At 44.9% G+C, this 12,766-nt stretch overlaps 1 non-coding gene across 1 annotated transcript; it reads left to right on the forward strand.

Moving 5' to 3' along the window:
* Positions 1–10,487: 10,487 nt before the first annotated feature.
* LOC135274728 (U4 spliceosomal RNA) lies at positions 10,488–10,621 on the forward strand. The gene has a single exon (XR_010342497.1). It is a non-coding gene; the product is annotated as a U4 spliceosomal RNA (small nuclear RNA).
* Positions 10,622–12,766: the final 2,145 nt, after the last annotated feature.

The following is a 12,766-nucleotide window of genomic DNA, read 5'->3' on the forward strand; positions in this document are numbered from 1 at the left end:
ATTCAATGACCAGAACTCAGGTCTTAGAGTGATGCTCTGTGAGGCCCCAGGTACCAGCTGCTGCCCTGGCAAAGTGTGAGGCAAGGGACAGGGCATTATCTGTGGGGGGCAGTGGTCAGCCACGCCTGGTGACTCTACTTGGTGGACAGATGATCCTACACCTGCCACCTCCGATGGATCCACTGCCTCTGTGCCTGTTTGTCCTGCCGATGCTCCAGTGGCTGCCCCAGCATCCCAGCCTATGCCCAGTGCCACTGAAGACAGACCTGGCCCCTGGGGACCCAGGAGTCCTATGGGACTCAGCTGTCCCCAGGAGTCCCCAGATCCTCATTCTTATCAAGGACATAGGAGCCCTACCCTCTGGCCCTGCCTCAACAGCCGTAAATGATGATTTACTGCTGTTATCATCATCACTGTCTTTAGTGGCCAAGGACCTTCCAAGGTGCCAGCTCTGAAAGGAAAGGTGTCCTTGGGAGGTGATGACACTCGATACACAGGTGCTCAACAGGTTGTTTCCTCCTATCCTCAGACAGTCTTTGACACAGCCATTGACACTCCCATTGTGTGAAAGGAAACCAGTCCAGGGTCACACAGCTGGTCAGCACAGCTGGTGAGGGACCTGCCTGCAAGGGAGGTTGACCCTGGCTTTGAGGAGCCTTTCCTGGGCTGCATGAATCACCTCCCCAGTTGGAGGCCCCAAACTCTGCTCACATCTCCTTCCTTGCCCTGTCTCTGCTTGGGCTATAATCAAGGTGACCCCAGCAACCCTTCATGGACATGATGGTACTCTGCCATTCACTTTTGGGCTAATCCGACTTCATCACCCACTTACTTGGTCTCTCCTTTTACAACCAAGACAACACAAATCTGAGACTTTTTATTGTAGGTGACAGCATACGAATAGAATTGAATGCCATAGCTGTGTTGTCCCTGTTTTGTTTTTGTTTTCCTTGTGCCTCAGGGTTGTTTTTGTATTTATGGTAAAGGCATTGGCTTTCCATTTGTAGCATGAAAAGAATATTTGCAGTTTACAGTAACTTTACAGCATAGTAAATTGTAAGGAGATTTAAAGCAGTGGTTTTCAGCTGCGAGAGGCCTGAGTGAGTTTGAGCACGCTGTGTGATCTGGCAGAAGCAGGCCTTTGGGAAGTTTAGCCAAGTACGGGTCCAGGAAAGATAATGGACAGTGGGGATGCGGATGCCATGGCTGCTCTTTTGGCTCCTCCTGGGGTTTCCCAGCCATCAATCCACCCATGTGATAGACGCTGGACCCGTGGGGTTCTTTCTTTGTTATTGGGCTGTGTCACATGGCAAATTATACAGTGCAGGCCTATAATTTCTGTGCTTTGGGGGTTAAGGTGGGAAGATCACCTGAGTCCAGGAGTTTAAGACTAGCATGGATATCAGAGACAAACTCCATCTCTACAAAAGATTCCAAAAAAGATTAGTTGGACCCCCACAGCACTTTTGTCTCAAAAGAATAAACCAAAACAAAGTGAAATGTCATTTGAGTTTTGTGTCATCTGGTTTGATGACTTTTTAGGAACTTCTGAGTCATCCGTGTCTTCTGCTCTTGGGGGCTGCCTCTGTGTCCAGTCAGTGTGATGGGAGCTGAGAAGTGCATCAGATGGAGGGGAAAGGGCTGCACCTGCTGGGAGGTTTGCAATATAGGAGTCACTAGGAGTGACATGACCAGGATGTGAATGAGGACTGTATTGTCCTTTGTTTTATAAAATGTGTATGGTGCAGATCATTGATGGACCCAAAGGAGAAAGGGTCTTAATGTTCTTATGTTATCCACATATAAAGAAATGATAGGCCAGGTGTGGTGGCTCATGTCTGTAATTGGGAGGCTGAGGCCAGTGGGTCAGTTGAGGTCAGGAGTTCCAGACCAGCCTGACCAACATGGTGAAACCCTGTCTCTACTAAAAATATACAACATAGCCAGGCATTGTGGCAGGTGCCTGTAATACCAGCTACTCAGGAGGCTGAGGCAAGAGAATGGCTTGAACCCAGGTGGTGGAGGTTGCAGTGAGCCAAGATTGCACCAGTGCACTATAGCCTGGGCGACTGAGCAGGACACGCTCCAAAAAAACACACACACAAAAAAATTTGTGTGTGTGTGTTTTTTTGAGACAAAGTCTCCCTCTTTTCTCCCAGGCTGGAGGGCAATGGCACAATCTCGGCTCACTGCAACCTCCACCTCCCTCGTTCAAGCGATTCTTCTGCCTCAGCCTCCTGTGTAACTGGGATTCCAGGCACCTGCCACCACACCTGACTAATTTTTGTATTTTTGGTAGAGATGAGGTTTCACCATGTTGGCCAGGCTGGTCTCGAACTCCTGACCTTAGGTGATCCACTAGCCTCAGCCTCCCAAAGTGCTGAGATTACAGGCATGAGCCACATCACCTGGCCTTTTTGTATTTTTTTTTAGAACATCAGCTATTGTTAATGTATTTTATGTGTGGCCTAAGACAGGTTTCCTTCTTTTAATATTGCCCAGGGAAGCCAAAAAATTGGATATGCTGCTTTACATTAAAAAAAAAACAAAACAAAACAAATAAAACTCTACATTTGGAATGCCTAAAAACACTACCAGCCATGCAAAAAACATGAGACTGATAACTTCCAATCTTTCTTGAAGCAGTGGAATCCTCTGGTGATATGTGAGGGGCGTGGTTACCTCTTGGAGGAGGTTGATGGTGTCTAAGGATTATCATTTTTTACTGAAATATTGTAAATGTCACTGACCTTTTCATTATTTCAACTACTATTATTCCAGGTGATCAGTTTTCCACCTGATTATTTGTATCCTGGGCATGACTTTCTTGGCATTCTGTGGATGCTTATACTATTATGTTTGTGGGAGTTTCTACAGTTAGCTTTTTCCTCCAAAAAATTAGCTTGTGTGAGAGTATACTAACTTCCTGTAGAGGTATACTTGTAATCACACATAAGAAGAAATTACTTAAAACAATTCATGGTTCTGGACTTTATTATGAATATTGGGTTTTACCAAAAACATCAGGGAAATGATTTATTAGCATAAGAATTATAAAAAAAATCTGCCATTTACATTATGAAAATTAAATAGGTTGGTGTTTGTTTAATAGAATGTCAACAGAGCTTTGGGTCAAAAATAAGTTTGTTTTTTTAACCTTTGTGCTCTTTTTCAGAAATGGAGCATGAAGTTTTGGCACTTAAATAGGAAATTCTGTCTAAACTTTTCTGCTTTATAATTCTATTGTATGGCTGGAAGGAAAGCTTTCACCTTCCTTTCTAAAGGTTCACTGCAGAAATGAACCAACAACAGACAGCTTAACAGGAGAAGAAAAACAGAACAGGCATAAACATGGGAGCCGGCTGAAAAATGAGACTGCAAGAAGAGTCAGATGGTCGATGCTTAAAGAGTGCTGTCTTTTCAGGAGAGAGAGATGGAGATGGAGATGGAGGCAACTTAGAGGGGGAGTAAGTGATTTTTAGGGGAAATGAAGGAGCCCAAGGAACAAACAGTTGGCCTGAGACAAGGTTCCTCTGAGATCATAGGGAAGAGGCGACAAAGTACAGGAAGGTGAAGGGCAGAGCTGCACTGCCTCTCATGATGCAGAGAAAGCCCCAGAGAGTCTGTTGGAACTGCCCTTCAGAGAATCAATGAAGAGTGTGTCTGGGCAGGGTAACTTCGAATGATGTCACTGAAAGTGCATGTTCCTGGTTGCAGGTGGAGAGGGATCAGTACGTCCAAAGTCTGTACTTGATAGGAATTTGGCTGCTAAGTTGTGCCATCATTTGAGCCTTTTTGTCCATTGGGTAAATTGAGCTCTACATTTTCTCTTGCCTTTCATGACAGTAAAAATGTGGTTGTCTGGGGGCTGACCCTCCTTCTGAACAATGATCCAAGAAAAAAGCACTAATCCCACAATGCTGTTTTATATTCAAGGGAAGAGGAAGTATGTTTTATTTTTACAACCTAGATAATCACCCACCATTTGGGACTGCCTTTCAAGATGTGTAGAAAACAGAAAATAGATGACTTATGAAGATATCTATGCACATTTAACAGTCTCTCTCTTTTTTTTTAAATGGAGTCTCACTCTCTGGCAAGTGGGAGGAGGAAAAAGAGGGTGATGAGTAGGGAACAGAGGGGTGAGCAGAATGGAGAGAAGATTTGCAAAAACAGTTGGAAGAAAAGAGAGGCAGGGAAAGAAGACGGTGGTTAAAACAATTTTGGGTAGATGGAGGTGGGGGGAAAAGAGGGTGGCAAGTGGGAGGAGAAAAAGGGGTACAGAGAGGGAGGGGTAAGAATGTCAAGCAGGAGGGAGAAGGTTTTGCGAAAAGAGGAAAGCTTTTAAGTAGATGGAGGGGAAAGAGGGTGGCAAGCGGGAGTAGGGAAAGAAGATTGGGAAAAAGACAATGGGGAAAATAGTGTGGGATATCTGGAGGATAAAGAGTGGCAAGGAGGAGGAGAAGGGTTTGTGAAAAGAGGATGGGTAAATGTTTTTGTGTAGATTGAGAAGGGAAAGAGGGCAGCAAGGGGGGAAAGACGATGGGGAAAACAGTTTTGGGGATATGAAGGGGGAAAAGAGGTGGTGAGCAGCAGGAGTGGGGAGAAGGCTTTGAGAAAAGATGGGGGAAGTGTTTTTGTGTAGATGAAGGAGCAAAAGAGGGTGATGAGAGCAGGAGAGGGGAAAAGAAGGTGGCCAGGGAAAAGGAGAAAAGACGGTGGTGAGAAACAGTGAAGAAAAGTTTTTGGGTTGATGAATGGCAAAAACAGTAGTGAGCGGGAGCATAGAGAAGGCTTTTCGAAATGAAAGTGGGGGAAAATGGTGAAAAAGTTTCAGGGTAGATGGAGGAAGAGAAAGGGTGGCGAGAGGGAGCAGGCCAAATTCATTTGGGAAAAGAAGATGGGGAAATAACGGTGAGGAACAAAGGTTTTGGGTAAGTCTTTTTCTGATTTTTAAATCAGGTTATTTGTATTTTTGCTTTTGAGTAGTTTGAGTTCATTATATGTTTTGTGTATTAACTCCTTGCCTGATGCGTAATTTGCAAATACTTTCTTCCATTTTCTGGATTGTTTCTTCATGCTACTGATTGCTTCCTCTGCTTTGCAGAAACTTTTACATTTAATGTAATTGTATTTGTCTGTTTTTGCTTTTGCTGCTTGTGCTTTTGATGTCTATTTGAAAATCCCTTGTCCTAACCAATTTCATGAAGCATTTATCCTATTTTTTCTTCTCTGGTAGTTTCGTAGTTTCAAGTCCTACATTTAAATCTTTATTTTGAGTAGATTTTTGTATATGGTAAGATAATGGTCTAGATTTATTCTTGTACATGTGGGTGTTGTGTTTTCCTAGCACAGTTTATTGAAGAGACTGTCCTTCCTGAAGGTGTCTTCTTGGTGCCTTTGTTAAAAATGAGTAGACAGTAAATGTGTGAATTTATTTCTGAGTTCTCTATTCTGTTTCATTTGTCTGTCTGTCTGTCATTCATCTATCTATCTCTGTCTCTCCCTGGCCCCATTTTTGGTGCCAGTTCCATGCTGTTTTGGTTACTGTGGGTTTGTAGTATATTTTGAAATTTGGTAGTGTGATGCTTCCAGCTTTTTTCTTTTCATGCAAGATTCTTTTGTCTGAGGTATTTTGCATGTCTGTGTAAATTTTAGTATATATTTTTTCTATTTCTATGAAGAATGTCTTTTGTAATTTAATGGGATTGTGCTCATTCTGTAGATTCCACTGGGTGATATAGATATTTTAACAATATTCTTCTAGTGCTTGGACATGGGATATCTTTCCATTTACCTATGTCCACTTTAATAGCTTTTATCTATGTTTTGTAGTTTTCATTGTGGGATCTTTCGCCTTTTTGGTTAAGTTCATCTCTAGGTATCTTTTGGTGGAAGTGGTAGCTACTGTAATGAAGTAGCTTTCTTGATTTCTTTCTTAGGTGTCTCACTATTGGCGCATAGGTGTGCTACTCATTTTTGTGTATTGAGATTGTGTCTTTCAACTTTAGTAAATTTATTATTTCTAGTATATATTTTTTGTAGAATCTTTAGGGTTTTCTCTGTATATGTATGTGATCATTTCACCTGCAAGCAGACAATTTGACTTCTTTTTTTCCAATTTGGGTGGCTTTTATTGCATTCTCCTGTCTAACTGCTCTTTCAGTACTATGATGAATAAAAGTGGTAAAAGTAGCCAAACCTGTTCCCGATCTTAGAGGAAGAGATTTTAACTTTTCCTCATTGTTTGTGATGTTAGCTGTGTTTTTGTCATATATGGCCCTAACAATGGAGATGGTTCTAGTTATAGGTTTGGCATAGAGGCTGATTGCTGTGTTAACAGAAATTCCTATCCCTAGTTTGTTGGTCAATTATTTATTTATTTATTTATTTATTCCAAGACGGAGTTTCGCTCTTGTTACCCAGGCTGGAGTGCAATGGCGCGATCTCGGCTCACCGCAACCTCTGCCTCCTGGGTTCAGGCAATTCTCCTGTTTCAGCCTCCTGAGTAGCTGGGATTACAGGCACGCACCACCATGCCCAGCTAATTTTTTGTATTTTTAGTAGAGATGGGTTTCACCATGTTGACCAGGATAGTCTCGATCTCTTGACCTCATGATCCACCCGCCTCGGCCTCCCAAAGTGCTGGGATTACAGGTGTGAGCCACCGTGCCCCGAGCTGTTGGTCATATATGATGAAATGGTGTTGGCTTTGTGCAAAGTACTTCCTGCATCTATGGAGATGGGTATCTGGGTTCTTCATTCTGCTTAGTTGATGTTTATTTGCAGGGATGGCTTTAGTATGCAAAACCAGCTTGATTTTCTGAGAAAAGGGGGTAGTGATTATGGTCTGTAATCCTTCACATATGTCTTACTATCAGATTATGATAATTTTGTTGAGCATTATTAATTGTATAATTATGCTAGACATTCATCTATGCCTTTCTGTTCTTGTGATTTAATTTCCTAGTGTAATTTAGTATTAAATTAGGAATGGGATTGCCTAAGATTGGTTTTTTATTTAGGGTATTAAGGGTTAGAAGTTTGGAGGATAAAATTTAGCAGAAATGGGACATACCTGAGGGATTGTGGGGAAGAATGGCATGCAGACAAATATATGTACATGTTAATGGAAGCGCCAGTCACATTTTGGATCTTGTAATCAGGAGGCCCTCATTACACCCTGTGAATGTGAGAACCTAGTTCCCATTCAGCTACTGCCAGCAAAGCTTGGGTCATGTGCTTGGTCACAGCCTCTGCTAGCCTCATAGTCTTTGTTTTTTATTTTTATTTTTGAGATGGAATCTCGATCTGTTGCGCAGGCTGGAGTGCAGCGGTGCGATCTCAGCTTACTGCAACTTCCGCCTCCCGGATGTTGAAAATATGCACTTTGAATAAAGAGACTCCCCCCAAACAGGCTTTGTGTGAGCAACGTGGCTGTTTATTCACCTGGGTGCAGGTTGGCTAAGGCTGGAAAGGGTGTTAGCAAAGGGCAGCGGGATAGTAGTTGGTTTTATAGGTTTGGGGTGGGCAGTGGAAACTTACAGAGAGTAAGATCAGTTACAGTGGTGGGGGTAGGGGCAAGGAGTATACATTACCGTAAGTTTAGTTACAATGGCGCCTGGGGGTTAAGAGCAGTTAAGATGACAGGATGGGTGAGGTATTCACATTATCATAAGAACAGTTAAGATGGCAGGGTTGGGTGAGGGGCCATCTCTGGGAAGTTCCCCGCTGGGTGATCATGGACAATGGTGAATGCGGGGGTTGGGGGGGTGGGGGGAGACGATCAGGAGGCAAGCAGGACTCCAGAGTTTCAGGCTCTAGGTTTGCATATGGACACCTGACACCGGGTTCAAGCAATTCCCTGCCTTAGCCTCCCGAATAGCTGGGCTTCTAGGTGCTCGCCACCACGCCCAGCTAATTTTTGTGTTTTTAGTAGAGACGGGGTTTCTCCATCTTGGCCAGGCTGGTCTTGAACTCCTGACCTCATGATCCACCTGCCTCGGTCTCCTAGAGTTCTGGTATTACAGGTGTAAGCCACCGTGCCTGACCGCCTCATAGTCTTTCTGTGAAATACAGGGGGAGAGGTATTCTTCCCAGGGTGGTCCAGGGTTCAGTGAGATGAGTTATGCAGGTCTGTCAGCAGAGTGACTTGGACAAGGGAGAGGTTCCATAGCTGTCTTCTTTCCCCAGTTGCTCAGAGCGATTGTGAGACTGGAAAGTACCCCACGTGGGAGAGTGGCCATGTGCAGGGAGGAGGTGACCTGGTGAGGAAGGAGACCCAAGCATCTAAGATCACCTCCCCCTTGACTTCCACACTGTATTTCAATAGATGTAAAGGCTGGCCAACCGGGTGCCGCCTTAATCTCTCTCCTATAGATCGCAGGCATGGTGTGGGGGAATCTTTCCGGAAGGCATTGTTTTAACGTAAACAAGTTCAAACCCCACCCCACGCCTACTCCATGGACCAAGAGCTTTTCACATGTGATGTCTAGAACTGTAAACCCAAGATCCTTTCACGTGTAATATCTGGAGTTGTAAGCCTATATAAAAGCGGGGCTTCTGTTGGTTAGAGTCGCTTGGCTGTTAGGCAGTTATGCTGCCTTGCTCCAGCTCGCCTTCTGCTGGTGGCCAGGGGCACTGCAGGGCCCTTGCGCTCATAGCGCTGGCGGAGGATGCGCGCCCTCTGGTGGCCGTTCCGCTGCACCACTTAAAGTCGTAGCGCAGTGTTCAGCGCCATCGTTCTGGAAATGCAAACTGAAAAGGAGCCGACTAGCCCAGGTTTTTCTAAAAAGAAAGAAGGGATAATTAATTGGAAACTATAGGAGTGAAATAAACATGGATGCACATTTTACAACTGATGGAAAAATTCACTCAACATAGTCTTCACACTTAAAATGCAAAACTGTCAGAGGCATCTTAACCACAGTGACTTTATTTTAAATAAAAGCTTTAGAAAAAGTTAAATCTGGGCTGGGTGCAGGGCTCACGAGTGTAATCCCAGCACTCTGGAAGGCCAAGGTGGGATGATCATTTGAGATCAGGAGTTCAAGACCAGCCTGGGAAAATAGTGAGATCCCCATGTCTACAAAAAATATAAAAATTAGCTGGCATGGTGGTGCTTGCCTGTGGTCCCAGCTACCTAGGAAGCTGAAGTGGGAGGATCGCTTGAGCCCAGGAGTTTGAGGCCACAGTGAGCCAACCATGATTGCAACACTGCACTCACACCTGGGAGACAGAGTGAGACCCTATCACACACACATTAAATTTGTTGGATTATATATTTAGGGATTGAGCACCTTTGGTTATAAAATATTTATGGTTGCGGGAACAAGTTAATAACCAAATAAAGACCCAAAATTCATAAAAATATAAGAGTTGGTTAAGCAAAAAGCATTTTTTTTTTTTTTAAAGACGGGGTTTCACCATGTTGGTCAGGCTAGTCTTGAACTCCCAACCTCAGGTGATCTGCCTGCCTCGGCCTCCCAGAGTGCTGGGAATACAGGCATGAGCCACTGCGCCCAGCCTGCAAAAAGCATTCTTAATTTAAAAATAAGTTTACTGGCTGGGCGCAGTGGCTCACACCTGTAATCCCAGCTCTTTGGGAGGCCGAGGCGGGTGGATCACGAGGTCAAGAGATCGAGACCATCCAGGTCAACATGGTGAAACCCCATCTCTACTAAAAATACAAAAAATTAGCTGCGCATGGTGGAACATGCCTGTAATCCCAGCTACTCAGGAGGCTGAGGCAGGAGAATTGCCTGAACCCAGGAGGCGGAGGTTGCGGTGAGCCGAGATCGCGGCATTGCACTCCAGCCTGGGTAACAAGAGCGAAACTCTGTCTCAAAAAAAAAATAATAATAATAAGTTTACTTTAAGTGTACACTCATAAATTGTTAAAAACAATAGTAACAGAAAAGTAGCAATATTAATAGCCTGACACAAACTGATCACAGGCCTTTATAAGAGAGTACAGTATTCTTTTATTTATTTATTTATTTATTTATTTATTTTTTTGAGACAGAGTTTCGCTCGTTACCCAGGCTGGAGTGCAGTGGCGCAATCTCGGCTCACCGCAACCTCCGCCTCCTGGGTTCAGGCAATTCTCCTGCCTCAGTCTCCTGAGTAGCTGGGATTACAGGCATGCGCCACCATGCCCAGCTAATTTTTTGTGTTAGTAGAGATGGGGTTTCACCATGTTGACCAGGATGGTCTCGATCTCTTGACCTTGTAATCTACCCGCCTCGGCCTCCCAAAGTGCTGGAATTACAGGCTTGAGCCACCGCGCCCGGCGAGAACAGTATTCTTAATAACCTATATAAACAAACATTAAGGCCAGGCGCAGTGGCTCACACCTATAAGCCCAGTACTTTGGGAGAACGAGGAGGGCAGATCGCTTGAGGCCAAGAGTTGGACACCAGCATGGCCAACATGGTGAAACCCAGTCTCTACTAAAAATACAAAAAATAGCTTTGCACAGTGGCAGTATCGTAGCCAGTATCGTAGCCAATGAGGTTTCTCTGAGGCGTAATTATTGCTAATTGAAAACTTTTCCCAATACCCTGCCATGATGACTGGAAATATAGTCGGCTTTGGCAATTATTGGCAGTCTCTACAGGGATTGAATTTTTTAAAATTAAATAAATAAAAAAATGAAAATTGGCCGGGCACGGTGGCTTACGCCTATAATCCCAGCACTTTGGGAGGCCGAGGCGGGTGGATCACGAGGTCAAGAGATCGACATCCTGGTCAACAAGGTGACACCCCGTCTCTACTAAAAATAAAAAAATTAGCTGGGCGTGATGGTGCACTCCTGTAATCCCAGCTACTCGGGAGGCTGAGGCAGGAGAATTGCTTGAATCCAGGAGGCAGAGGTTGCAGTGAGCCGAGATAGTGCCATTGCACTCCAGTCTGAATAACAACAGCGAAACTCCGTCTCAAGAGAAAAAATAAAAAATAATAAAAATAAATTAAAATGGAAAAGAAATACAAAAAAATTAGCCAGACGTGGTGGTGCACACCTGTAATCCCAGCTACTGCGGAGGTTGAGGCAGGAGAATCCTTATACCTAGGAAGTAGAGGTTGTAGGGAGCTGAGATCATGTCATTGTGACAAGAGTAAAACTCCATCTCAAAAATAATTTTTTTTCTTTAAAACAGGTGCATTCCTCCTCTTGCTTCCTGAGGACTCCCTGCTCTGTAACTTAGTAGTGGCTAACAAACTCTCCTAACGTCACTAGACTCTGTGGCTCGCCATAAATTCCATCTCGTGTGAGATCCAAAAACCTGTTGTTAGAGTCTTGGACAAGACCCCTTTTCTGGAGACAGAACTATACTAATTATTTTCTTTTCTTTTTTTTGAGACAGAGTCTTGCTGTGTTGCCCAGGCTGGAGTGCAGTGGCATGATCTCGGCTCACTACCCTGTGCCTCCCAGGTTCAAGCGATTCTCCTGTCTCAGCCTCCCGAGTAGCTGGGATTACAAGCACCTGCCACCACACCACGCTAATTTTTGAATTTCTAGTAGAGACAGGGTTATACAGTGTTGGCCAGACCAGTCTCTAACTCCTGACCTCAGGTGATCCACACGTCTCAGCCTCCTAAAGTTCTGGGCTTACAGGCTTGAGCTACCTTGCCTGGCCGGCTTGTATCCTTGGTGATCGCTTGGATATGGAGGGTGGAGGAGGAGGGGTGTCATGCAGATACCGCTCTTGGATTACTACCTGGGATATTAGGTGCAAGGCTCTATTATTGGTTCAAATCCTGAGCGCGCCAGCAAACAACTCGAGGCGGTGTGGAGCAACATGCTGTTTTAACAAGCGCCTGGGTGCAGACGGGCTGAGGCCTAAAATGGCGTCAGCCCCAAGTGAGGGCGAGGCAGGGGTTTTCTAGTCTCCTGTAAATGGGGTGTTCCAGTCTGATGTAACTGCTACATGGGACCTAGAGGGCCTCTCTCCTGATCTTCAGGGGGTACTTATCATCAGCCTGCCCTCTTCTGGCTTCTGCTCTCTTGCTGACCCACACTGCTGGTGCAAGTGGTCTTGTACCTTGGGACCGGGCCTGAGGAGGGAGGAATTATCCCCCAAGTTTTCAGGCCCCGGGGAGAACCTTTCATTAGGGAGAGTAGGCTGGCTGATTCTTCTTTGTTAGGCACATCTTGGTTTTGTGGTGCAGTGGGGTGCCTGAAGCCGAAAGCTTGACTCATCGTACAGGCCAGACCCCACATGGCGTTCCTGTGACTGCCAGGCCACTTTGAGGCTGAGAGAGACAGTTTTGTCTGGCCTCTGTCCTGCACATGTTTACAGATGCCTTCTCTGTGTTGGCAGATCTGGGGGTCCACCAGATAGGATCCCGTGAAGAGACCTCAGAGGCCTTTAGTCCACTGTGTTTATCACATCATTTCCACCATCAAAGATGTGAATAAAATATAAAATATAGAGGTTTACTTAGTGATGAGGTTGATGGTGCACCTGTGCTAGGCAGTGTTTTAGTTCCTTGAGACACCAAGGAGTTGAGACAATCCTTTGCCTTAGAGTTTTGCATCCGTAAGTCCTGGTATCGAGAGCTGTGTGCGTTACTATCTCTGGTTTGGTCAGGCGGGATCTGGGCTGTCTGTAAGCTTAGGTAAGGGTTGGCTGGTGTCCAGCAAGTATCCAGTACCCCCTCAACATCCCAGTTCTTCTCCACCAGTCTTCCAATTCTAGGACTGATGCGGAGGCCCTCAGTGACTTAAGAGGGGAGATACTGTGCTCTGTGGCTAGGTCACACT

This window comes from Aotus nancymaae, unplaced genomic scaffold, assembly GCF_030222135.1.
Source record: "Aotus nancymaae isolate 86718 unplaced genomic scaffold, 86718_ANA_hifiasm-v0.15.2.pri h1tg000012l, whole genome shotgun sequence".
Classification (NCBI taxonomy): domain Eukaryota; kingdom Metazoa; phylum Chordata; class Mammalia; order Primates; family Aotidae; genus Aotus; species Aotus nancymaae.